Genomic DNA, 24655 nt, shown 5'->3' with positions numbered 1-24655 from the left:
CCCCTTGCACTTCACAATCTGCAGATTGCAACCTCCTCTTGCCATCATGTAAATTTGCATTTTCAAAATAATACTTTCTTTCTTTGTTTCTAAAACAGTGGCTCTCAACCTTCCTAATGCTGCAGTCCTTTAATACAGTTCCTCATGTTGTGGTGACCCCAAACCATAAAAATGTTTTGTTGATAGTTCATAACTGTGTTTTTCTACTGTTATGAACATGATGTAAATATATGATATGCACGATATCTGATATGCAACCCCTAAAGTGGTCGTGACCCACAGGATGAGAACCACTGTTCTAAAATATATAAGGACATATATAAAGGTAGGATGGGTCTAAATGAACCAAATTATTTTGAGAGTAGTGTATGCATAGAAGGAAATGAAGTCCGGCAGTGCAGTGGAGAGATGGGTCCTTCCTAAGGGGAACTCAAAGAAAGGCTCTGTGGAAACTTCTGAACTGAGGTTGAATGACAGGAAGTTACCTCTGCAGGAAGAGGAGCAGAAGGAAAGGCACCTACAAAGGCCCAGCACAGCTGACTACCTCAAGAACAGAGGCAATGCACATTCTGGAGGGATCCAGTGAGGCCTGTGGATGGAAGCGTGTTGTGGAATATTATTTTAAGATGTGTTATATTTGTTTATGCTGTGGAACATTTGTTTTAATGCAAAGGTGTATTCCATTCTTCAATGCTGTATTTGCCTAACTCTGTGAAGCTGTGTTACTTTGCCTGTCTAAAAAGCTTAATGGTCTAATTAAGATCTGAACAGCCAATAGCAAGGCAGGAGAAAGGATAGGCAAGGCTGGCAGACAGAGAGAATAAAAAGGGAGCAGAAATATGGGAAGAAGAAGAAGCAAAAACAGGGAGGGGAGGATATTAGGGACAGTTACCCTGCCACACTGTGCTGCCGCACTTCATTTCCTTCTATGCATACACTACTCTCAAGATAATTTGGTTCATTTAGACCCATCCTACCCAGGCATCATGTTCTTTGATTCTGGAAGAGTTCCTGGCTGTTATTACTCAATGGCCACCAAGTAAGAAGTAAAGAAAGGTATATAGAAAGAAAGAAGGCAAAAAAAGAAAGAAAGGTAAAAACCCAAAGGCAAAAGATAGACAGGATAATTTAAGTTAAAAAAAAAAAGCTGGCAAGAAGCAAGCCAAGCTAAGGCTGGGCATTTATAAGAAAGAGTAAGACTCCATGTAGATTTAACAGGGAGCTAGGTGGCGGGCCCCACAAAGAGGGAAAGAGTAAAAACAACAACAACAGCAGAAGTGAGGTCAGGCAGAGGAGGAGAATGGTAGATGCAACATTGTATGCAGGACTTGATTTTCAATTTTATACTAGTGACACGGGAAGCACTGAAGGTTTAAAGTCATGGAGCAACGTGTTTCAAGGGCATGCTGATATTGCTCATGACAGGGAAAGTGGAAAATGATAAACACCTGACTTCCTTACAGTAAGTACAGGTCAGTCTTTGTGTGAGGAACTGAGATTAAAAACGTAGTGTTGGCTCTTTTTTTTTTTTTTTTCAGTTTTTTGAGGCAGGGTTTCTGTGTGTAGCTTTGGAGCATTTCTTAGAACTCACTCTGTAGCCCAGACTGGCCTCAAACTTACAGAGATCCACCTGCTTCTGCCTCCAATGTACTGGTATTAAAGGCATGTGCCATCACCACCAGAGGGCTCTCTTTTTTTCTGCCTGGAATAATGGAGGCTGTGCCAGAGAAGAAAAAGAAGATTCTTGCTGTGCCAGAAACCCTTAAGAATAAGAGAAGGAATTTTGCAGCATTGAAGGTGAAGCTCCTGCAGAAGAAGTTTGCTCTGAAAGCAATGAGAAAGGAGGAAGCTGTGTATGGAAAGGCAAGGCACTATCACAAGGAATACAGGCAGATGTGCCAGACTGAGATTCGGATGGCTAGGATAGCAAGGAAAGCTGGAAACTTCTGCGTGTCTGCAGAACTGAAGTTGGCGTTTGTCATCACAATCCAAGAAGTGTAATGGTGTAAGCCCAAAGGTCTACAAGGCTTTGCAGCTTTTCAGTCTTCAGTAGATCTTCCATAGAACCTTTGTTGAGCAAAACAAGGCTTCAAATACTATGCTGAGGATTGTGGAACCATACATTGTATGGTGGTACACCAACCTGAAGTCAGCAAATGAGCTCATCTACAAGTGCGGCTATGGCAAAATCAGTAAGAAGCGAATTGCCTTGACAGAGAATTCCATGATTGCTCCATCTTTTGGTAAATACAGTATCATCTGCATGGAAGATGGAATTCATGAGATCTATAGTTGGAAAATGCTTCAAGGAAGTGTATACATTCTTGTGTCCCTTCAAATTATCTTCTCCATGAGGTGGAATGAAGAAAGAGACAACTCATTTTGTGGAAGATGGAGATGCTGGCAACAGGGAAGACTGATGAACTAAGGGGTCACCCATGGTATTCTTATAATGTGGTCAGTTAACAAACAGTGAGACCTGGGGGAAAACCACATAGTGCTGAGCTGAACATCTAGAGTGAAATCTTTGCACTGTGACCAACATGCTGTATGCTCCAAGTCCTTCTCTTGAGCTTGCTCCAGTCCTGGATTCTCCATGTAAGATGGGATAATGACTCCTTCCAGAGTCTCAGTGAGAAGTAAATGAGGCGGCCCACAAACCACATGGCAATGCTATGTGGCTTGTGCCTGCTCAGGGTACAAACAATTGTTGTTGTTATCATCAGCACCATTACTTGGCAGAGAGTGAAGGACGAGCTGAAGAACTAAGCAATCACCCAGGGCACTCAGACTAGAAAGGGGTTCATGGAGAAGGGCAACTGTTATCTCAGCATACTCTGTGTCTGGGTACAGGTGGTCTGCCCATGAATTTTACATCTTGACAATGGTAGAATCTGAATTTAAAGAAGAGAATTGTCATGTGACTGGAAAAAAATCTAGATGCTCAGAAGCAAGACTGTGAATCAATAAGTGTAGTACACCCCTATGAGGAAATACCTCATAGAAACAAATAATGAATGGAGGGCTCACCCAGCCCAAAGATGAGTTGCACAAAAGCATTTGTGAGGAAGAACTAGGCAAAAGAGATGACATGCTGTGCAATTTTTGTTTAAATGAAAATCAAGAACAGTTGAACTAATTGGTTTTATATGTATGCCATACCTTAAGTTGTTTAAATATATCATTTCAGGGGATCATAATTAGCTAGACACATAACCAAATGGTGACTTCATGAATCCCAGGACTCTTTATGAGCCTGTTCATTTCCAAGGCTGTCTCTCCTCTGTCCAGATGCCAAGGTTCTGCCTATAGTAAGTCACAATGGAGGCCACTAACACTGGACAGATGAAGGAGAGCTTTGCTTGGGAGGAAGAGAGCCACAGCACAGCAAACTGCAGCCAGGAATGAATCTTCAGAAGCCTCAGTGGACAGCAGGTGACTGCTTGTCTCCTTGGTTTTCTCTAGTCCTGGATCTCTGTGTTAAGTGAAAGCTCCAGAGGCAGGATAGCTTTTTTAATATCTAGAAATGCCCCTCAGGAACCTCGATGCTCTATAAGGAAATACAATGGAGGAATGAAGCACATGTTCAAACGGTGTATTCTGGCATTTCTATGAAGAAAACTGTGACTCCAAACATTTGAGTAGATTCATTTTCCTGGTAGAACAACCCAAACCACAATGCATAAGGCATTAAGTCCTACCATGTGACATTAAAAAATATTTTCAGCCTAAGATCAGCTGACAATGTGCCCAGGTAACTTTATGACTATATCACCACAGTCTGCAATTCAAATCATGGCGGAGCTGGAAATACAGTGCTCACTAACACAGCGCAGAGCTTGTCTGCTTCTATCGCAGTGAAAAATGGCAGCAGAGAAAACCTTACTTTCCTGGAAAAAAACATTATCAAATAATAAAATAATTCAGGAGTCACTTTTACAAAGTAATAACAGGCCATACATAATTGACTGCCTTTAGTCTTTGTCTCTGGGTATTACAAATCACTATTACTAGCACTTTCCACAAACTTTATTTGGGCTGTCCATTTGGCACTGCCAGAAGTGATTTCTGCACCTTTACTGTGCGCTACACTATACTATTCTTTAGTTGCTTCCTGAGTAAAGTTCTTATATCTCCACAGTTCTTACAGTGTGCTTATGAACCATTCCCAATGGTTAGAGAAAAGTAACTTCTAGAGCTGAATTGATTTGGATTTATGATTTCACCTCAGGCTCGCAAAGAAATACAAACTGCCCTGGGAGACAAAATTCACTCCTGTGAAGTCATGTCCTAACTCCCTCCATTAAGCCAAATATTGTGCTAAAAGCAGAAAAGATATACTTACCCTATACCAACTCTTTGCCTTACCAAATAGTGATAGCTGTATCCATACAATATAAATAAATAATTCATTCCAAAACTGTAGGAGGAGGTTTGAGTATCACTTGAGAATTCTGAATTATGCCTCAACCACAGAAGGAAATTTATTCTCTCTCTCTCTCTCTCTCTCTCTCTCTCTCTCTCTCTCTCTCTCTCTCTCTCTCCTCTCTCTGTGTGTGTGTGTGTGTGTGTGTGTGTGTGTGTGTGTGTGTCTGACTGTTTGTCTGTCTGTCTGCCTTCACCTAACCCACACTCCCACTATACATTTGTATGAATCATATGTGTCTATTGATTCCTGGAAATGACAAAAATATAACTTTAGACATGTTGTGAGCATAAAATAGACACAGATTTCAAAGACTGGCAAATGAAAGGGTATAAAGTACATCTCATTAATAGGTTTTAGAAGCTGGAGAGATAGCTTTGCTGGTGAGATGCCTGCTTTACAAGCATGAGGAACTTAGTTTGCATCTCAGAATCATTAAAAATTAAAATAGAATTGCTGGATGTAGCAGCACACTTACAATCCCAGGATTGGGATGGCAGAGACAAGCAGACCCTTGGGCTCACTGGCCAGCCAGCCAATGAACTCCAGGCCAGTAAGAGACCATGTCTCAAAAGTAAAACAAAGGCCAATAACAAAGTTAGGTGTTCTGAAGGAATAATACCCAAGGTTGTATACTGGCCTCTATACACACACACACACACACACACACACATGCTTACCCGAATACACATATGCACACAACACAGTTTCCAAATATTGATTCCATGCTGCAATTATAGTATGTTAGATATATTAAATGTTACATTATGAAAAATATATTTGGTCTTCATCCAGTTTCTTGAACTCTTGTGACTCCTACGATGTTTGTACTATCTAGAATTAATCTTTTGTTTGCTAATAAGTTGACCAGTACTGGGCAGCCCCTAGGTAACTGCAGAATGGGGTCTCTTTACCAAAACAATTAAAGGAAGATTAGATGTGTAAGACTTTCAGCCTCCATAGAGGAGGGGACAGAAGTTGAAGCTTCATTTGATCACCAAAAGCCAGTGACCTGACCAATCAAACCCATCTAAGCCCTCAGAAAATGCTAGAAAGGCAGGGTTGGGAGAGCTTCCATGTCACTGAACTCCTGAGGCTTCCTTGATGGGGCTCACAGACAGAGTGTGGAACTTCCCCCTCTCCCTCTCTTTCCATCTCTTCCCCTGTGTCATGGCTTAGCAGCTCTTCATCTGTATCATCTGCAATATCCTTTCTAATAGACAAGTTAGGTGAGGGTCAAGAGAATCCCAGAGTATAGCTTGTGAGTCAGTAGGACAATGCAAACAACCTGGGGCTTGTAGCTAGTACTGGACAGAAGTCAGTCTTGGGGGCGGGGGGTCTGGGATTTCAACCTGATGTTACCTCCAGATAGCTAGTGTCAGGTCAATTTGAATTCTAGGACAACCAAGGTCTTCTCTTATCTTTGTTATTTTCCTCATGGCTGAGGCAAAATCCCCAATGAGAAGCAATGTAAAGAAGGATTTACTCATGCTTACAGTTTCAGGGTATACATCCCAGCTTGGTGGGGAAGCCACAGCAGTGTGAGTAGGAGGTTGGATGGTCTCACTCAGGGTATACATCCCAGCTTGGTGGGGAAGCCACAGCAGTGTGAGTAGGAGGTTGGATGATCTCACTCAGGGTATGCATCCCAGCTTGGTGGGGAAGCCACAGCAGTGTGAGTAGGAGGTTGGATGGTCTCACTCAGGGTATGCATCCCAGCTTGGTGGGGAAGCCACAGCAGTGTGAATAGGAGGCTGGATGGTCACACTGCATCCACAGTCAAGAGGCAGACTGAACAACAAGTGGGATAGGCTGTAAAACCACCAGGCCTTCTCCAGTGAGGCACTTCCTCTGGTAAGTCATCCAGGCTCTCAACAACTTTCACAGAGGAAGCATGACCATTCGAGACCAAGTGTTCAAAGCAATGAGCTCAAAGGGAACATCTCATACTCAAACCACAGCACCTCCCAGGGCTGACTGACTACCTACTGGAGAGGTGAGAAGTAACCTGTAGATGTGGTGTTAAAAGCATGATGTGAGGATTAGGGGAAATGGTCTGAGTCTCTATAGCATCAGATGGAGTTAAATAAAATACATTATTAAAAATCAACTGTTTCACTTAATTTCTACAAGTCTTTAATTTGGCTAGTAAAAATGTTTATTTCCTTACATGGTTCATGTTGCCTTTTACCTGATCCATGTGTATGTATATACACATACATAACCTCTCATTATTCTAGATAGATCCCAGGGAAAATCATTTAATACATCTTCTGCCTTAAAGGTCAACAGGATAACTTGTGAGATTCCTGCCATACGGAATTGAACAGGAATCTCAATTGGAATTCCCTGCGGTCCCAACACATCTGAGCTGTCTGAGATGAGTGGGGAGGTTCCTCTCTGGGCTCTCCTTCCTCATAGCTCTTCATGTAGTAAGAACACAGTTGCTGTCACCATGGCCTCTCTCTGCGTCCCCACCCTGACCTGATGTCACTCACAATGTTCCAAAGCAAGCTGCAAAAGCACCTGGGCTCTTTTCAGGAGACAGGTTACACACCCTGGGTGCTGCCCTGGTAATGATTTGTTGCTGCTTTAGGTCTCTGTAGTGTGCTGTCTGTTCCACTCTCCAGCACTCCAGTTACCTATTTTGCTTAATAAATTACCATAGTGTGTAAATGTGTACAATCTCTAAGTACTGCCTTGAAGAATGAGTTTTAAAAATACCACACTTTAAAAAAAAAGATGAATGATCTCTCTATTGCTATTGTAAAGAGTAGGGATTTATACCAGAAAAATTCCAATCACAGTAGCTGCTCCTTCCTTGGGTAAGTGGTTCTTAGGAGGTGCATTTTAAAGAGGATGACTTTCCAGTGAATACTTTAATTTTAATTTAACCTTTCTAGAAAAAAAAATGAAGTGCTTTGTGTAGATTCTTTGGGCTTTATTTAAGGCCTAAAAATTAGTTCTGAACTGTGATAATTGTGGGCTTAGGAATGCAATCATGCCAAGCACCACTTCTCACCCGCTTATAAGCCCTGCAGATCAGGAGCTGCTATTTATTGCTAGCTCAAAGGTGGCAAGTTACTTAATTGTGAGGCTGAACTTAGCGTCAAAGTGCCATGGGATGGCTGGAGGCAAAGGGTGGACAAGTCTGAAGGATAAAGGAGTGTGAGGCAGGCTTTTGGGTATTGCTTGCTAACCATTAACTTTAATTAAAACAGAGTGATGTAGCAGTGAGGCAGAGTGTAAAGGTTACAGTGAAGCAGAGATTAGCCAGAGAAAGGACAGCAGACTTCTATCATCAGCATTAGTGACCTTGCTCTAATTCTGGCTCTGTTCTTGCTCTTAAGACCTGAGATAAATTACGTTGTTTATATGTTGTCATTTAAAGAAAAATGGGAAGCCCCAAAGTTTGGCCATGAGAAATTTTGGTGTCCATCATAAAGCAGCTAAACTACTTCTAAACAACTGAGGATGTTTCTGAGTCTGTGCTGTGTGGGTATGGTCGGTATTAACCAAGATGTCATGTGGTGGTGACTCTCTTCCCTTTAAAATACAGAGATCCCTTGAAGTCTGTTAAGATGAATAGTTTGTTCTTTATGTATGGGGGCACTATAATTTAATCTTATATTTAAACTATAATTTAATCTTATATTTAATCACTTCCATATAGCACTGTGCCTAAAGTTCTGAACATTGAGATATGGAGATCATCCAAACATAAGTTAATGAGCATATGTTTGATATATGCAATGTTCAGAGGGATTATTACTGTTTAGTAATTCAAGAAAAAAAATATTTCATCTCCAACCTCTCCTATTACTTCAATTTGGAAAACAATAACAGAAAATAATAACTGCATATACATATATATATGTTTTTCAAGACAGGGTTTCTCTGTGTAGCTTTGTCGCCTGTCCTGGAACTCCCTCTGTAGCCCAGCCTGGCCTCGAACTCACAGAGATCCGCCTGCCTCTGCCTCCCAATTAAAGGTGTGCACCACAACTGCTGGCCTGCCTAAATATATTTATTACAAAGTACAAAGACACTGGTGTGCTGAGTCCCAGCCCCAGATGCCTTTTGAGGCATAGGTCTGTTGTTGGCATTCCTTATTTTTTTAACCAAGGCCATTTTCTGGGGTATAGAATATAAGAAAATATATTTCTACCCTCTCAGGATGCCACAGTAAACAAACTTACTCTGCCTTTGGCAGTGAACAGTTTCCCCCACGTGCAGTCTTAACAGCCATACTCTGTGAGGTTTGCAGCCACAGCAGCCGAAGAGAACCTGATATGGTGACTCCACCTTCCTGTGTTTGTCTGCATATACCTTTGCTTTAGTTTACTAGGCACCAATATTTTGGCATAAATATCTAGCTTTCTTCTCTTAAAACAACTAAACTGAATACACTGAGCCAGAAATCTCACTTGGCAACAACTGGCACACCTGCCACCACCACGGAGCTCGATTGCCTTCCAGTTTCGTATCCCATCACTTGAGTTGTTCAGCTGGAAGTGAAAAGGCATTAGGGACCCTGGCTTTTCTAGCCTGCTTATTAAACACTACTCTGTGCCTTAATTTTCTAAAAGAGAAGGAGGGGGACAAAGAAAATAAAAGTGAAGTTTCCCCTTACTGGTATACAAGGTGAATCTGTGGAAGAGATTCAAAACTGGGAACTACCAGGCAGGGAAGTCACATTTGTCAGAAGAAATGTAGATGATCAGAAGTCATAGCTGTAAATAACACAAAGAGTAACATGCTGGAAGGGCACCTCCCCCACACTGCTGGTAGGAACATGAATGAATGAAGACATTATGCAAAGCTGCTGGCACCTCCTCAGAAAACCAAAGAATTACTTTTTTTTTTTTTTTTCACAATTTCTACATTCTTTATATAAGTAGCTAACACGATAGAGTTTAAACTAAATATCATCAAGTATCATATAATGTGTTATTCCTTGAATTGGTATCTTTTTTTCCAATTTTTAAAATTATATTTGTGTTTTAATTTTACATATCATCATGGATTCCCCTGTCCTCCCCGCTCCTGCCCCCCCCCCGCCTTCCCCCCAGCCCCTCCCCTCTATTCCCATCTCCTCCAGGGCCAAGACTTCCCTGGGGATTCAACTCAACCTGGTGGATTCAGTACAGGCAGGCCCACTCTCCTCCTTCCAGGCTGAGCAAAGTGTCCCTGCATAAGCCCAAGGTTCCAAACAGCCAGCTCATGCACTAAGGACAGGTCCAGGTCCCATTGCCTGGGAGCCTCCCAAACAGATCAAGCTATTCAATTGTCTCACTTATCCAGAGGGCCTGATCCAGTTGGGGGCTCCACAGCCTTTGGTTCATAATTCATGTGTTTCCATTAGTTTGGCTATTTGTTCCTGTGCTTTTTTCCAATCTTGGTCTCAACAATTCACAGTCTTACAGTCCCTCCTCTTCCTCAACAATTGGAGTCCTGGAGCGCCACCTGGGGCCTGGCTAAGGATCTCTGCTTCCACTTCCATCAGTTATTGGATGAGAGTTCCAGCATGACAGTTAGGGTATTTGGCCATCTGATCACCAGACTAGGTCAGTTCAGGCTTTCTCTTGACCATTGCCAGCAGTCTACAGTGGATGTATCATTGTGGATTTCTGGGGACCTCTCTAGCACTTTGCTTCTTCCTGTTTTCATGTGGTCATCATTTATCATGGTCTGTTATTCCTTGTTCTCTCTTTCTGTTCTTGATCCAGCTGGGATCTCCTGCTCCCCTAAGCTCTCTTTCCCTCGAACCTTGATGAGGTCTACATGAACAACCTGGATGAGAGTGGGAGTAATGAATAACTACTTTATGACCCACTTAGGATTAGAAGCAGGCACACCCACAGGAAAGGGATATGTACTAAAGGTGCATCTTCCCTCTCATGTTTACTGCAGCACTATGCATAGTAGGTGCCCACTGTGGGTGAGTGGGTAAAGGATATGTGATGAAACCTTGTAATCAGGAACAGCACAAATGAGTCTCAAGACATGTGTTAAGTGCAATAGAATAAGCCAGACAAATGAAGACAAATGCTACATGTTCTCATGCATGTGAGAAACTGTAGTGACTAAGCTCAAAGAAGTGAAGAATGATCTCCAGAGCTGGGAAGAAAGGGCCAGAGAGACTGGTCATCAGACAGGAAACTGCTGCTGGATGGGAGGGATGAGGTCCAGAGTCTGGTCATAATACGGTGACTGCTGTAAGTAATTGTATACTCAGACAGGCTAAAAGGAATTGCTTTCATGCTCTCAACACAAATGGATGCCAAACATCTTAGGCAATGTTCTTAATATGTATGTGGATCAGAATATCAGACTGCACTCCACATCAAAATCTCTATACAACAAACCATCAGCAGAGTTAACAGAGAGCCCACAGAATGAAAGACTATCTTTACCAGCTACACTTCAGACAAGAGGCTAACATCCAGGAATTACAAAGAATTGCATAAATGAAATACTAAGAAATAAAACTGCCAATCAGTAAATAGTCAAATGAACCAAATAGAGAGTTATCAAAAAAAGAAGCACAAATAGCAAAAAACAAAAAACAAATAACAAAAACAAGACAAAAAACTATTTTAAAAAGTGTTCAATATCCCTAGCCCTCAGGAAAAATGCAAATTGAAACTCCTTTTAGACATTACCTCACCCCAGCCAGAATGGCTGTCATCCACAAATCTGACAGTAATGTTGGAGAACACGTGGAGAGAGAGGAACCCTTACTGTTGGCCAGTTTTATGTCAGTTTGATGCAAGTTGGAGTCCTTTTAGAAGAGAGAACCTCAGTTGAGAAAATGTCCCTACCACACAGTCCTGCAGTCAAACGTCTGGTACATTTTCTTGATTAATGATTGATGTGGGAGGCTGGTGCCACCTTGAGGCTGGTGATCCTGGGTGCTATAAGAAAGCAGGCTGAGCAAGCTGTGAGGAACAAGCCAGTAACAAGCATGTATTCAGCACCTTTGCTTCAGTTCCTGCTTCCAAGTTCCTGCCTTGAGTTCCTGTCCTGACCTCCTTGGATAATGAACTAAAAGCTAAAAGATGAAATAAACTTTTCTTTCTGGGTTGCTTTTGGCCATAGTGTTTGATCACAGCAATAGAAAAGTAACCAATATAATGTTGTACAAATTAATATAGTCTTTGTCGAAATAATTTGGAGGGTCCTCAGAAAATTTAAAACAAGACAAGAAGGAGGACAGGAGCTGATTGGTTTCTGTTCCAGTTCTGTCGTGGGCTTTTTGGGGTTGGTGATGGATAAGTGCAGAGAATATATTCAAGGCTGAAAGTGTAAAATGTAATGTGAAGTTCCACAGCTGATGTTCTGAATGCCTGTTCTCACTATACTGAAGCTCATTGAGTTGTGCAGAGTTGAAGTCTTATTAATTTGGGTGGGTAATGTTTTTATTTATTTGCAAGTGTTTTCTTTTTTAAGGAAAAGATTATGGCATTCAAAAATAAAATAAATTAAAATAATTAAAAGTTACAGCCTTTGTCTGTCTCTCAGTATTTGAAGCTATATAATTATAAGATAAATATTATTTCACACATTTTGAATAAGAAACTGAAGCTGGAAAGGACTGAGGTACAGACATGGCCCCTGGCCTTCTATACAGGGCTCCTAGGGCTAGCAAAATGAAAGCAAAAGGAACAAATGGAATCACATCACATCAAACAAAACAATTACCAGAGTGAAGACATGACCTACTTTACAGGATGAAATTTTTCCATCTATTCACCAGACAGTGAATTAATATCCAGAATATATATATCCAGAACTCAAAGAATTAAAAAAATAAAAGAAAAATCATTCAGGTAATAAATGGACCAATGAGCTAAATTGACATTTTAAAAAAAGTCAGTTGACACTATGGGAAAAGATGTTCAACACCTTAAGGCCACAGCTGCCAATGACTGAGATTCTGTGTCCCCTTGCCAGGGTGGCTAGAATCAACATGGCAAAGAGCTGAGGGGAGCAGGAAGGAAGCTTGCTGTTGGTGGGTGGGACTAGCAGCTAGTGCAGCCAGTAAGGAATCAGTGTGGAGGTCTTAAAAACAAAACCTGAAAATAGGACTACCATATAACCAGCTATATATTTCACATATACCACAGAACTGCTGAGTGTAATCTTAATGCTATCAAGCTCAATGCTCGGTAGAGATGCTTAAATAACTCAAAAAAGCAAATACATGGTTTTTTCCCAAGTATGGAGCCTTCCAAAACAAGACAACAACAACAGATAGACGCAGCTGGAAGCAGGGGGAACTATGACCTTTAGGGAGAGGAGAGGACTAGAAGGGGAGAGAAGGTAAGGGGTTGGTTATGATCAAAGCATGTCATAGTCATGTATGGAAATGCTATGATAAGGGCTCAGGAGATGGTTTAGTAGGTAGAATACATGCAGTGCACGCATGAAGACCTGAGCTTCGGTTCCCAGTACCCCTGTAAAAAGCCAGGCATAGAGGCAAGCACTGGGAACCACAGTACTCCAGAAGCTGAGACAGGGATATCTGGGGCTTGCCAGCAAATCTAGCCAAATTTCTGCCCCTCTCCAAGTTCAGTGAGGGACTCTGTCTCAAAAAATAAGGTGTAAAGTTATCAAAGAAGACACCAACATTGACCTCTTACCTCCACATTGAAATGCACAAATACATACACATGAACTATAATCACACACACACACACACACACACACACACACACACACACACACACACAAAGACAATGATACCATAAGACTCATTATCCTGTCAATTAATATATGGTAGTAAAATGTGTAAAAGTCTCTCCATAGGCGAGTAAGCTTTGTTAACACACTTAGACTTTTATTAGGTGTCTATTGGAAGACAATAAAGACAAATATATAAGACCTCTATATCAACTTTTGTAAAAGATTTGGTTGGCTTCACCTAGGTTTCTTCTAAGGTGTGCCATAATCCAGATAGAAAAAAGCTTAAAGAGTCACTTCAGGTGCCTGGGAGCTCTCCACACTGCTAATCTAGGGGCACTGTGGGAAATAAATCAGGAGAGAGCAGCTCATTGTGGGAGTACAGACTAAATAATGTGGAAGTCCCGTGTGTGTACACCGCACTCAGCCTGGGGCCAAGGAAAGAAGCTTAGGGATAATGCCAGGACCATCATGTCTCTTCTCCCAAGCTCCAGATTAAGGCAGAAAGTCAAATGATATGCCACATGGAGAACACAGTCATAGGAAGCATATTTGTGGCTTGCAGGGACTAACTATTAACAGCAGCAGCAGGAGATACATTTTCTGAAACACTAATCCAGAAACCCCTATGTCTGGTGAAAGTGCTTCATCAAAACAGTCTTGAGAGAGAGAAAGGGATCCTAGCCAAGGCTCCCTGGCTATGGACTTCAAGAACAGGGAATATGCACAACATTCTAACTTGTCATTCTTCAAAAAGAAGATGGTAAAGTCAAACTGATTATCATCTAGGCCTCTTCACAGAAGGCCTGACATTTTAGGAAGACAGCAAGCAAGCATCAGAAGACTATTCAGACAGGGTGGGCTCATGGAACACAGATTTGACACATTGAGCTTGAAGATTTTTCCAGGATGCCCGTGAGAGCCGCATCTGTGGCAGGAAGGAGAACAGCCAGGAGGAGGGTGGTAGAGTTGGGTTCCCAGTGGCAGCTCTGTAGGGAAGAACAAGGAGGGGGTAGCTCCCTCCAGAGATGCTAACAAAATACCAGAAACTGAGCAGCTTATAAAAAGGCAAAATTTATTTCATACAGTCTTAGAGGCCAAGAGGCCTCAAATTAAGTCCCCAGTAGATTCACAGATGTGAAAAGGCTTCATAGATCACGTCTTACATCTATGTCTTAATATTGTGTAAAGTACCAGCTTAGCCCAATGGTAATTCTTTCACAAGAGTAGCAACTTCATTCATAAGAATGGATTGAGACTACCTAATCACCTCCTGTAGAAGTCAGGGTACTCTCGATGAACAGTTGATAAAACACTATGTATTGCAAAGGGTTATCCCATTTAGGCTGGGGAAGCTGCCCATCAGCAGCTGCTTTAGTTCACAAGTCTAGGTGTCTTAGAAGTCCAGGGTGGTAAAGGCAAGCCCTGGAACCACTAGCCTTTGGTTCACATAAGAAGCCAGAAGAAGCTGGGTTCCAAGTAAGTGACAGCAGCAGCAGCTGCAGCAACAACAACAACAGAGTATGTATACACAGCAAGGAACAAAAGCAGACAGGCAGGAGCAAAGTAAATGTTCTTTCCTTAGACCACTTGTATCTATCTGGGCTAAGATCAGCCACCATCAGATGGAACTGCCCACTCTGTCACTCTCTCACTGACCCACAGTTGAATCAAGTCGACAACAGAGATTAGACATCATAACTTCCACATGCCCCACATCCCTAAAGGGGTTAGAATGTTCACATAGGAATTTAGTGGGAGGCCAACAATATTCCTCTCATAGTATGGAGTGTCTTGATCTGGCTGAGAAAGCAGAGGGCTTTCCAGTCCTTGGTGTTCACTTACTGTAAGCAGGCAACTGCACAAAACAGGTCCCTTTAAGAGAGGGCTATGAGGGGACTAAGCTCTTCTCAGTTTATGACACAGGCGATGTATGAGAGTCCAGATACTCCTCTGCCTCTAAAGGGTTAAATCACTTTCAAGCTCTGCCTTTGAGGGAAGTCACTTAGACTTGTAATCTTAAAGCTCCCATAAGGTAGATGGCCCTCAAGCACAGCAGGGAAGCACTGGGGGGTGGCTTGGTTGGTAAAGTGCTTGCTGAGCAAGGAGGGACCCGAGTTGATATACACTGCACCCAGGGAAAAATCAGAGCATGTGGTGTGTGCCTGTGATCTTAGTACTGAGGAAATAGAGACAGGAGGAAACCTGAAACTTGTTGCTCAACTAGTCTTGCTCAACTAGTGAGCTACAGATTCAGAGAGAGACACAGTCCTCAAAAGTCAGGTCAGGAGCAATAGAAAACACTCAACATGGATGACTAGCTTCTACATGCATATACATATGTACACATACAAGAAAACACACACACACACACACACACACACACACACACACTTCTTTAAAATAAAATGAAAAGACCAAAGGCTAAAGTGCCTACACTGACCATAAAAAATATCTCTAGGAGAATTTTTAACCCATTTATTTGATATCAAAGGGCTTCTTAAATCTTAAGCCTCTTGGAAGATGAGTTGTTGATCAATTTTTCCATCCCTTGGAAATGTAACCTAGAGAAATCAACTTAAATGGAAGGCAAAATGATTTTGGGCAATGGTTCCCAGTCCATTGGTTTCATCCCAATGGTTTCAATCCATTATGGCAAGGGAGGGGGCAAAGCAGGGCACAGGAGGCCAAGGCAGCCAGGAAGCTACCCACGCTGCACTATGGGCTCTCCCTGCTCCCTTTGTGTCTCGTTGAGGGGCATTCAGCCTATGGGGTGGGGCTTCTCACATCATTAGCATGGATCTGGTTGAGGGGCACTCAGCCTATGGGGTGGGGCTTCTCACATCATTAGCATGGATCTGGTTGAGGGGCACTCAGACTGTGGGATGGGGCTTCCCACATCATTAGGGTAGATCTGGTTGAGGGGCACTCAGACTGTGGGATGGGGCTTCCCACATCATTAGGGTGGATCTGGTTGAGGGGCACTCAGACTGTGGGATGGGGCTTCCCACATCATTAGGTTGGATCTTCTCACCTGCAGCCTTCTTGGAATGACTCTGCCAGAAACACACAGAGTTGTGTTTCACAGTTTAGGTGCTTCTCAGTCCCACCAAACAGATAATAAAAATCAATACTCTGGGATTCTTATACCTAAATATAAGGAGTTTTCCTGGAAATGAACAGAGCTTGATTAAATATAGAAACAAGAAATAAGGATGACTTCAGACACCAGAATTTTTGGTACAACCATGTTATGACTTCCCTTCTTTGTGAAGTTTGGGTTTGGTTGTTTGCTTGCTTGTTTTCTTTTTCCTTTACTTTTTTTTTTAACAGTGTCTCTCCATGTAGTCCTGGCTGTTGTAGGCTGGCCTTGAATTCACAGAGATCTGCCTGCCTCTAGTTTCTATTATTCTCCACACTGTGCTCTAGAGATCCCTATGGGCCCAGAGAGCAAATTCCTCCTACTGATCAGTCAGAAAAAAGGAAACTAAGAGGAAGCACCAGGACATCCCAGCCCCCACTCTATCACAGAGCAGTGACAGGAACCCAGTCCCTCCTCAGCAACAGTGAAGCACTGGGCCATCCCCACCACACCAAAGGAAAGAGTGCCTAGAATACAGAATACAGAATTCTCAAGACTCACAGAAGAACTACAAATGATTAAAAAGGGAGCAAAACACAGAGAGACATTCAGCATCCCTAGCCACTCAACAAATGCAACTGAAACCCACAAGAAGATGCTGCTAACCACCATAAGCCTGGCTAAAAAGGATGAAACAAAATAACATCTGGTAAGGATGCAGAGAAAACAGTCCATTTCTGGTAGGAATGCACAATCTGGGAAATAGTAAGGCAAACCTTTTTAAATCTAAAAACCAATTCTACATTCTATATTACCTTCTTAGGGAAAGCTATACATGATTTGCTCATGATGGTCTAGTCATGGAAGTTTTCATATAATCCACGAATGAGTAAATGCTGAAACTTTGATGTTGAAATGTGTTAAATCTACAGCATGGACCATTACTTGGCAGGACAAAGGGATGAACATTTGATACAAAACTGAGTGAGCATCAGGAAAATCATGCTGCTATGGGAAGGAGTTAATTTCAAAGTGAGACATGCAGCATGATTACTTTTAAATAATGTTCATTTACCATAATAGTTGTACATATTAACAACAGATTCATTACTAAGAATAATGTGTAATTAAGGAGTAGCATGAGGGGTCTTCTGGTGATGATACAGTTGAGTGTGTTGATATAGGCCATGGTGTCATGTGAAATTCCACATGTACACATGCAGGCATCACCACCTGGGTAATACATCTGCAATGTGCATACTCTGGATTGAACTACGTCATTTTGCTTGGTTTTACCTCATACCATAGTTCAGCAAGATAAAACAATGGGGGAAATCTTCTCTTAGGGCAGAGGTTCTCAACCTATGGGTTAAGATATTTACATTATGATTCATAACAGTAGCAAAATTATAGTTACGAAGTAGCAATGAAAACCATTTTAAGGTTGGGGGTCAGCACAGCATGAGAACTGTGTTACAGGATGGCAGCACAGGGAGGCCGAGAACCACTGTCACAGGGCTTCTTTAGTAGTTTCTGTTAAGCTATAATTATTATCAAAGTTGACTCTTTTTTTTCCGTGTGTGTGTGTGTGTGTGTGTGTGTGTGTGTGTGTGTGTGTGTGTGTTCTAACCCATTAAGGCATCTCCCTGGCCATTAAAGTTTAAAATGTTGTAACTAACATATCATACACACACACACACACACACACACACACACACACACACACACACCCCTATATTTATGAGCTACAACAAGGAATTATTAAATTACTCTAATTAATACAATCTACTCACCCCACCCATACTCTTTTTACAATAAAGGCTGTGGTGGTATTGTGTTCCCCAAAATATTGTGCACCCTAATTTATATCTGGGGCCAGAGAACAGACAGCCACTAGACACAGAGCCAAAAATAGTGGCTAGAAAATGGGTCAGAGCAAGTCATAGCAGAAGCTGGGCAGTGGTGGTGCATGCCTTTAATCCCAGCACTTGGGAGGCAGAGTGAGGCAGATCTCTGTGTGTTCAAGAATACAGCCAGCATGGAGACACATGCCTTTAATCCCAGGGAATTGAGGCAGAAAGAGAAAGATTATATAAGGCGAGAAGACCAGAAACTAGAAGCATTTTGGCTGGTTAAGCTTTTAGGCTTTGGAACAACACAGTTCAGCTGAGATCCACTTGGATGAGGACTCAGAAGCTTCCAGTCTGAGGAAATAAGACCAGCTGAAGAATTCATGAGGTGAGGAAACTGTGGCTTGTTCTGCTTCTCTGATCTTCCAGCATTCACCCCAATAACTGACCTCAGGTTTGATTTTATTAATAAGAACTTTTAAGATTCCTGCTACAAAAGTCTTTGAAATCTGCTCTCGCACAAGTTTAAAAAGACATTATTTACTGCAGCCACAGTACTGTGCATTCTCTGAGATGTCTGTCTCCTGCTTGGCACGCTTGTCCACACCTGCCCAGTCCCTCCCTCTCTCACATAACCACCACACTACTTGTTACTACTGTAACAAAATTGAAAGTACTGGGGGTTTTTCTTTCAATCAAACTTTCTTATTGAAGGGAGTGAAAATCAGTAATGTATTCATTCTTCTTTTTCATAAAAAATGACCCCTGCACTTATTATAAATAATCACAACCTATTATAAATGACCTGGCCTGTAACAGTCTCTACATCGCATGGCCCTGCACTGTACAGTTTGGCTGGAATCCCCACCATGGTGGAGTTGTTGCATTGCCCTGGGCTCTTCTGTCCCCAGCCCATCTGTGCTCTGTCCCTCTCCCATCCCAGGCATCAAGGATGCTGCTGAGGGGGTTGTTGCAGTCTTTCCTCATCAAACATAGTCTGTTTTCAGCTGCTTGTGGCATTTTACAGTGGCTTAAAAATACTAAAGCACCACAGAAGGGCCTTGGGTGTTTATATAAATAATTTATTGTATATAAAATCTCCCAAGAGAAATCTGTGTCAGTCTACAGAGAGCCACTGTCTCAGGGGACCCATGCCATTTGTCTGTAAATCCAACACACTGCAAGCCATTTGCAATCTGCAAAGAAAAAATCCATCCAAAGGGAACAGCACACTATTACTGCTTTGTAAGATTAAGAAACTCATTCTGGTTTAAACTTTAACTTAATACACATTCCTCTCAAACAAGACAGTAAAATCCAGCCATTGAATTGACCTAGCATTGCTAATTCATCCCTTATGACATATAAGTGTATCAAAATGTTGGTGATGAAATCCTTTATGTATTTTTGTTAATTCTAATATTCAATTATAATTTCCATCTTAGTGAGTCACTGTGATTATGCCCCTTAGAAGCCAAAGCTTTAACTGCTCTAGTGCTGATTCTCCCAGCACTTATTGTTAATTAAAAGGTAAAAAACTATTACTAGAATATCTGCAATCAGGCTTTCAAAGCCAGAAACATCAATATCCAATAATTGAGAACATTTTAGAACAAAATTTTAATAAGCAAAAAAGTCAGAAGAGGGGAAATGTTCTTCATTATTTCAAGTGGAAATCAGATCAGTATATCCTACTGAAAAGTTGTAATTGCCCATGCCTTCCAGACTTCTGTCCAAATTTTCCCTACAGCAGATGTTAAAGAAAAGGAATGTTGCCAGGCTTGTCCATTTCTGCAATGTTTACAGATACAGCACACCAACAGTCTACTGTTGTGGTTTTTGTAGAAGCTAACATCAAGATGAGCTCTGTCAATGCACTTGTGGGCTGAACCTCTTCCTTATCTCTGAGGTGGGCAGATGGGTCCTTGAGTAAATGCTATGCTGAAATGTGGATAAACCATAGTGGTGAACTGTGTTGAAGGCACAGACTAGTCCATACCCAAAGGGGTGCAAAACCCAATATTAGAAATTAATGGATAATACAAGCAAAAGGACAAGAGCAGAAAAGGCATGTCTTGGAACCAACTCCTTAACACCAGAGGTAATGGTAAGCCTGACTTGACTAAATACCAGCCTACTGGTCATGACGGTAACTGACTCGTGTGTCTCCCATCTTCATCAACTCCCCCATACACCAAGACACACCATCTAAATTGTGTGCCTAGTGTTCATTTGCATTTCAGAAAACATTCCCCCATACCCCCTACTTTTGATTATCCAGGATTCTGCAAGACAAAGATGGCCCACTCAAATTAGAAATATTTGACAAAGTTTTAATGAAGGGACTACTTACAAAACTTTGGAAAGAGTATAGGGAAAGTTGAGTGCATATCCAATGCTCTAGATCTGTTTTCATCCTTAAGTCTAAGAGGAAAGAAAGTGCCAATCAAACCAGGAAGGAAAGGTCAGGGTCCTGAGGAGTCACCTTCTGTGGAGAGAGCAGCTAGCCAAGGCAGACCCACAGCAGGAGAGCCAGGGCTCCTGCTCCTTTCTTCCTTCAGGCTTTGAGTTCTTCTTGGTCCAAAGGAAAGATCATTGATGAAGTCTGTAGGAACGGACGGTCTCTACTATTCAGAAACCAACAACCACCTGTGCAGTTTGGGAAAACTAAATGGTATAATGCTTAAGTGAGCTAATAAGTATAGAATAAATTTTCTACTATATCATTAATTGTACAATTATCTGTGCATCCTGTCATTTTCTCCCCACATGAGAGGCACAGAGAAAGGGTCCCAGGCCCCTGGGTGGATCCTGTGATTGCAGGGTGGTGCTGTTTGCTATATAAACAATCTCCTTTCCTCCCCAGAGTCATCAGTCCCAGGAGAAAAGCTGAAAAGGAGCATTTCAGAACCCAAGAAGGTTATGATTGTGACAGGGACTCTGATCTGTTGAATTTCTAAGCAATTACCTCTCTCTTCCTCTATATGATGAGTTGTCCATATCAGAAACTAGGTTGTATGTATATGTGCATGCATGTGTATATGTGTTTGTGTATATGCAGGTGTGCATGTATGAGTATGTGCCCTGTGTGGAGGAAAGAAGACAACCTCAGATGTCATTTCTCAGGTACCAACAACTTTGTTTTTGGGGACAGGGTTTTTCACAGGGCCTGGGGGTGGCCAATCAGATTAGTCTGTCTGCCCAGTCAGCTCAAGAGCTATGCCTGTGTTAGCCTTCCCAGCCCCGGCATTGCAAGCGCACACTAACACACTTGCCTTCTTTAAAGTGAGTCTAGGAATCTAATTCAGGTCCCCATCCTTTTGCAACAAGCACTTTATTGCCTAAACATCTCTCCAGCCTAGAAAATGTTTCCATCCAATGAAGGAGAAATAGAGGAAAAGTTACTCAGTGCAGATGACCCAATTTAGGACTTGCACTGTAAATCCAGTCGATGACTGTTAGGTCTGCAGAGGAGCAGGAGGAGGAGGGAGGGGTGGGAATGATAGTTTCTGTGGTGAACAATGACAGTGGTGGTAGTGACAGTGAGAGTTACGGTTGTGATGGTGGCGTGATCCACATTTCACTTTAATTTATGGACAAACAGCCTCTATAACTCACACCAACAGTTTCTTAAAGTGTGGTATCAGTGTCATTGCTTGAGTCAACCGGATATTTTTATTTTAATCTTATACCCCCTGTCACAAAAAGCAAAGTTTTAGAGCTGGATGTGGGTGGCGATAGCTTGCACTTCAGTTTCTGACTGTGAAATGCAGTGATAACAGGCTTAATGTGATGGTTACTACTGCCAACTTGACAGGGTGTAGTGTCACTAAAGAGACAAGCATCTGTGCACAATTGTGAGGAAAGATCTAGATTAGATTAGTTGGGGTGGTAAGACTCCCACAAAATGTCAGTAGCACCACTGCATGGGTTGGCTACCCATACTGCACAAAACAGAGAGCAAGCTGAGCACCAGTACTCATCTCTCTGTTTACTGACTATGGATGCCATGTGACCAGTGCCTCACACTCCAGTTAACACACCTTCTCCATCGTGCACTACACCCACAAACAGTGAGCCAGGCTAAGTCTTGCATTGTTGTTATTGGGTATTATCAGCACCACAAGCACAGTGATTACTGCAGTGGGTTCAGAAGCTAAGCTGAGGCATGAAGAGAGAATGTGCTCAGAGACCCTGGGAGAAGCATGGAACAAGGTCAACACCAAAGACAGAGCCACTGGTCAGAAGCTAACAAGTTCAGACACAGATGGGGTCACAGCAAAGGACAGAGAAGTGAAGATGGCCCCTCTTCTTCTCACCACCAGCAAACCAGCCACTCCTATAAGCTCATACTCTGAAGAGCCAACAGGAAGAGCAGGGGCAGAGCGCAAAGTAGGAGACGTGGACAACACTTGAGGGGAAAGGACAGATTCCAATAAGAAGATAACACTTTGCTTTCCATCATTGATGGGTTGCCTCATTTCCTTAAAATAAAAATTGTTTAAAGTCACATCTTAAAATAGAGGACTTTGGAAATATGCCAGTAGCAAAGGAAATGTGTTGGACATTTGCACTGATAAAAGGTAAGAGCCATCCATGGCTGCCCTAGCTTCTGGCCTTCCTCTTCAAGTGGCTCCTATTCTAGAGCACGTACACTCAGAAGGCAACCTCAGGCATTTTAGGTTTTAGGGTTTTTTTTTTCTTTTATGATCTCAACATATCATTCACAGTTGTAGATATGGAATATTTTGCAATGTATCTTAATGTTCTAATCCCAAATGGTGCCCTGACTGACTCTCAAATGTTAGTCATAGAAAACTGAAGTCTGTATGTGTTCACCTGAGGTGCTAACCATTCAGAATTATCACAGACAACGTAACTTCCTTATATCTTGCTTGGTTGATGCTTAGGAATCATCCTTGCAGCCTGTCTAAACAATTCTCTGTGCACTGACCACCGCCATGTTGGGAAGCTGAGGTGGGCGGAGCCAGCAGCCACAGCGGCATTTCAGTCTTACAAAGATGGATATTACACAAACAATCTGGTTTGTCTTGTCTTTGGGATTTTTAACTACAGAAAAAGATTTGATCGTAAAAGCTGTTAAGTTAAACAAATATGTAAATTTTAAAGGTACCTTGACTTCAAAATTTGGATATAAGGATATGTTGCTTTGGAAAAGAGTCTCTGCTTTTGTTTCCATAGAAAGCCAGATGCTGTGGATTTGTTCCAGATTAAGATACATCAGGTTTGATCAGCCAAGACCACCTGAAAGGTCTCCAAAGACACCATGACCCAGATGATCCAACATCCAGAATGGTTTCAAGGCAACTGGCTCAGAAGTTTACCCTCACAGACTACTCCATAATCCTAAAATTTTCTTTGTGTCCCCATAAGATACAGCACCCCCTCCAGCAGGGAGTAGTAAGAAAAACTACGCCCAATTTCCCAAATTATCAAGCTGGCTTTGGAGATGGAATTGGCTCACTCCTTCTCTAAACCCAGACATATTGCTAAAAGAAAAGGTTAAGAGATTCTTGTGTCCCAAATCAGAAGAGCCCTCTGGTGTGGGACAGAGAAAAACCAATATTTTTCTTTAAAGCAGGTTGATTATAAATGTGATCTCTTCCTAAAGAAGAAAAGGGGATATGATAAAGATATAATAGTCTGAAAGGGTAGATTAAGTAACTTACTTCTAAAGAGCAGCAACTTGTTTAAAATGTTTTACATTGGTATAGATTTTAGTCTATTGATACAAACTTAAAGTTAATTTTGTTATACTGTGTATATATTTCTACTTGTGTTTAAGGTATTATGTTTGTATAGCTCATTTTAAATTGTAATAGATAATTAAAAATAGATTAATAATTAGTCATCTATGATAATCATACTCTTAGCCATGTTAGTTAAGTCTTCTAAGTATACATAGAGATATTTCAGATAGATAGGTAATCTTCAAATACTTCAAAGACATTCAGAATATGGCATTTAAAATATTTTTAAAATTTAGACTTTCTGGACAGTGAGACATGTCTGCTCCTGGCAACACTGATTTACTTCAGAGAGGAGGATGGGCACTGAAGATACTTCATATGGAGTTTATCTTTACCTTGGCAAAAATAGCCATTTGGGCAAGAAACTGTTCTTGCTTGGACTGCTTGATCAACTGGACATGCAGGGCCCATAGAGAGGTGACCACTGAACTTTGCTTGACAAAATGGTCCTTCAGGTTCCTGCTTCGCAGAGGAAACTGCCAGACATTCTACAGGACACAGAAAAGTGACCGAGAGACTCTAGCCCTGTGGGCTGAAGACAAATGCCCCAACTTTACAAAGAAACATTAGGTGACTGTCCAGCTGCCAGCTGTCTCTGTCTACCTTCAAGACTCCCGAAAGTTGCTTGCATCCTTCTCCCGGTTCTCAGGTAATATTATATCCTTCTGAGGTCTTTGATGTGGTTGAAGACTAGATAGTTATAATTTCCTCAGTTATCATAAAAGATAAGTTAGATATAAAACCTTAGACTCACAAATATAAGATAGATAGGATATCTTCTTTAATATTGCAACTGTAATTCTTGCTTGATAATTGTTTTGTTATATGTAATTATACTATG

The 24655-nt window shown here is 41.7% G+C and overlaps 1 protein-coding gene and 1 pseudogene across 1 annotated transcript in view; one reads left to right on the top strand and one right to left on the bottom strand.

The window, feature by feature from the left end:
* Positions 1 to 24655, bottom strand: part of Fhit (fragile histidine triad diadenosine triphosphatase) — a 1532194-nt gene that overhangs the window by 1280892 nt on the left and 226647 nt on the right. The window lies entirely within an intron of this gene.
* Positions 1711 to 2420, top strand: LOC118591626 (annotated as a pseudogene).

The sequence above is a fragment of the Onychomys torridus genome, chromosome 9 (assembly GCF_903995425.1).
Source record: "Onychomys torridus chromosome 9, mOncTor1.1, whole genome shotgun sequence".
NCBI classification, from domain to species: domain Eukaryota; kingdom Metazoa; phylum Chordata; class Mammalia; order Rodentia; family Cricetidae; genus Onychomys; species Onychomys torridus.
The sequence above is the reverse complement of the archived record's forward strand: the minus strand, read 5'-3'. Positions and strand labels throughout refer to the sequence as shown.